The following is a 3713-nucleotide window of genomic DNA, read 5'->3' on the forward strand; positions in this document are numbered from 1 at the left end:
TTTCAGTGCTGTTGACACAGCATCGAACTAACCCTGTACGGCGATTACCTTGCTGAATTTGGTGTCGTTAGAAATAGCAGCACTACTTCACGTGTTGATCAATTCAGAGAGCAGCAAAAGCTACTAGGTGCCCTTATAAAAATTTCTATAGACAGTCCATAGACTGTCTATAGACTTTAGTCTATGAAGTCTATAGACTGTCTATAGACAAATCCTTTAGACTGGTCTATAGACAGTCTATAGATTTATGGCCATACACTTTTAGTAGACTTTTGTCTATAGACAGTCTATAGACAAATGTCTACTGAAAGTCTATAGGCCTATAGGAAGTCTATAGACACAGGTCTATAGACAGTCTATAGACGATCTATAGACTTATGGTCATACATTTCCTATAGAGCTGTCTATAGACCGTCTATAGACACTTGTCTATAGACGGACTATAGACGACCTATAGACTTATGGCCATAGGCTTCCTGTAGATTACTGTCTATAGACAGTCTACAGACAAAAGTCTACTGGTCCAGTAGACATATGTCTATAGACTCTCTATAGACATTCCATAGGTGTGTGGCCTGGCAGTGCTATAGACCTTTGTCTATAGACAGTCTATAGACCTCTTTCTACTAAACTATTAGTAGACCATTATCTATAGACTGCCTATAGACTGTCTACAATAACTGAAAAAGGTCACCAGACAGAGTTCACACATGAAACAATCAATATACTTACAAATTTAGTTTATTTCCAAGCTATCCAGGCTGGGAATATGCAATACATGCACCATAAGAATGCACCACAGTAACATAAAAGTTGAAAGTAACAGTCCGGCTAGTTTCCTCAGAAGCATTCTTGTGGCCTGTTGTCTGCAGTAAACCATCCGGGCATGTTCACCTGTACAGCACAAAGGAAAAAAATAATATAAGAGGAACTGAAAAAAAATTCCCATTCCATCTCTACACATGTGCTTTACAATGCAAGGCATATCCTGGCTATGCCATTCTAGAAAGGCAATCTTGATCTTTTGGTTTGGTTTTATGGGGCTCAAAGACCCAAGGCGACACAGGCTACGAGACGCTGAAGTGAAAGGCTGGGGAATAATTTCGGTCACCTGTGCAGAGTACACAGGCCTTTAGCATTTTGCCTCTATTAAAATGCGACCGCCTAGGCCGGAATCGAGCCTGCATCTTGCAGGTCGCCATACGAACATGATAGCCACTGAGCTATCACGACGGCTCAATCATTTCAGCAAATACACGACAGATTGTAAGTGTCGTCATAAAACATTGTAACAAAGACCCCTCCTAATCCCTGGAGCACTCTAACTCTAAATCCAGTACTGATACTGATTTCTGTATGGCAATACTGTTACAGCGAATACTCATCTCTTTATGGCAATCCTTTTACACTATTTGTAACAGAAGACTTCGCACAATTGTGCCACATATCTGCATTGACTCGCAAGGAGCTGTTAAGAATGCCACCTCCACAAAATACAGATTCAGTGCACCTTACACAGGGATCCAAAAAGGAGATATTGCAGCATTTATTCTTATAACCGCTATAGAAGAAGCGCTTCAGAATACCCTGCGTGAATTAAGCCTGGTACACCCGGCCAAATTTTTAACTGGCTCGGGTGTTGCATCGCTAAATACACCTTGTAAAAAAGGTGCCTTTCGGCTACACTGCTGGCATATTCATGCTGTAATTTAACGAGTGAAATGTCATTTCGTGGTTCCTTTTTGTTCATATAATTTTTGAGTGCAGTACTTGCGTGTTTAGATCAACGTTATCAGAAACATTCGTCTGCCACTACGAAATGCTGAAACAAGCGCCATACGCAGCAATGGATCTGGTCCATATGGTCTCATCCTCTGGGTAAACTACCACTCCTTTCATGGCGGAAAAGTCGTTTACCCAGAGTAAGTGCAAATGCGCCACCAGAACCATTGCTGCGTATTCCGCTTGTTTCGGCTCTCCGTAGCGGCAGACGATGAATATTTCTGATAACTTTGATCTAAACATGCAAGTACTCCACTCAAACATTATATTAACAAAAAGAAACTATGAAATGCCATCTCACGCGTCAAATTACAACATGAATATGCCAGCAGTGTAGCCAAAAGGCACCTTTTTACAAGGTGCATTTAGCGATGCAACACCTAAGCCAGTTAAAGATTTGGCCGAGTGTACGTAAGCCGATACCCAAACGGGCACAAGCTATACAAAACCAGCAGGCAGAAGCAACCAGTTCACCACAAATTTGCACCTATAACTTGAAGCACAAAGACGGAACAGCATACTCATACATCTGCGCGCGCTCTTAGAAACAAGCGGGTTGCAGCGCTTCCATGCCGCGCTCATTATTCAGAAAACTCATACCGCACACAGAGGCTGCAGCTGCGCCGTTTCAAAAGCAGTTGCGAGGTTAAGAAAGCAAATTACTGTCACGATAAAATACCGTCTGAAATTCGCTTAGTTTTTCCTTCAAGTGCAGCTCCAACAGCGCAGTAAACAGGCGTTTCTTGCATGGAGGCAGCCTAACTCAACGCTGCTAGGAAAATCAGCGAAAGCATTGAACGTGCTTAAAGTAGGAAGTATTTCAATGAAACAATTAACGCCTTCAACAGGCGCAGCTATAATAACACGAGAGCTTAATTTAATTTTAGGCGCAAATAAGCGGCGAGTCACATCGGCGCGTTCGTAACGTAGCAGTCTGAAATCAGAAACACGTACTTTGCCTCTCGCGCAAATGGTATTATAGAAATCTGTGCACGCGTGAGCGGGATTCATGAACGAACCGCTCGGAACGAAATGTAAGCCACCTCTTGTCGAGCCGACCTTTACCCAGCTTTCAAAATGAAGTGCCCGCAAGCCAGCGGCGGCGCGCCCAACGGCTCTGATGACAGACACGGACGAATCCATACGTGTGCAACGAAGGGGAGATGGGATGGAGCTCGTGGGTTCTTCGCGGTGTTTGAGCACGCCGGACATTCGCGCCGGCAACGAATTTTATTCACCCATCACACTACAAGCATTCCTCCAGCGCCGCTTGAATACAACTTTGACAAACGTCTCGCGCTCCAGTCTATAGCGTTACAAGACACCTTTGCTGAAACGTCGGCGTCCACGACGCGCACCGAGCGAGCGTCCATACGTAGCAAGCAATGCACACCTCAAAAAGAACAGCACTCCATGATCCGGACAGGCGATAACACAAAGATAAGAAAATAAACGTAATCCACCACTGAACGAGACTGTATGTAATTACATTTTCGGAGGTGCAAAGTAAATTGAGCTCGCACGGCGCTAACTAACATACAGTTCCATTTCGGCCGTCATTCACAGGCTAAACGACATTTCTGGCCGCGCATCTACTTTGAAACACGAAAAATCTAGTAGACAGCTCGCGAGGAGCGGCGTATCAAGGGCATCGCACAGACTGCCTTTCCGCGCGTTAGTAAAGACAGCGGGACAGAGATAAGCGGCATTAGTCGAGAACCCGATGGCTTCCGCCTTAGAAACGAAGATAGGACGTTTGTAACTGCGCACATAATCTGTTCTGCACACACAGCTCTGCTTAGAGTGGATTAGGAGACCAAATGAATAAAATATAAACGTGTAGACTTACCGTAAGCGGACGATGAAGCTGGATTTTGAAGAAAACGTAATCCGCGAAACACACACCAACGCCATTGATGCAGCCACGCACA

General features: G+C 44.3%; 1 long non-coding RNA gene across 1 annotated transcript; it reads right to left on the reverse strand.

Moving 5' to 3' along the window:
- Positions 1 to 723: 723 nt before the first annotated feature.
- On the reverse strand, positions 724 to 3713 carry LOC149357977 (uncharacterized). The gene is made up of 2 exons (XR_016289933.1): positions 3632 to 3713; positions 724 to 894 (listed from the first exon to the last, which is right to left on the reverse strand). It is a non-coding gene; the product is annotated as an uncharacterized LOC149357977 (long non-coding RNA).

The sequence above is a fragment of the Amblyomma mixtum genome, chromosome 3 (genome assembly GCF_055824585.1).
Source record: "Amblyomma mixtum isolate Tamu chromosome 3, ASM5582458v1, whole genome shotgun sequence".
Taxonomy (NCBI): domain Eukaryota; kingdom Metazoa; phylum Arthropoda; class Arachnida; order Ixodida; family Ixodidae; genus Amblyomma; species Amblyomma mixtum.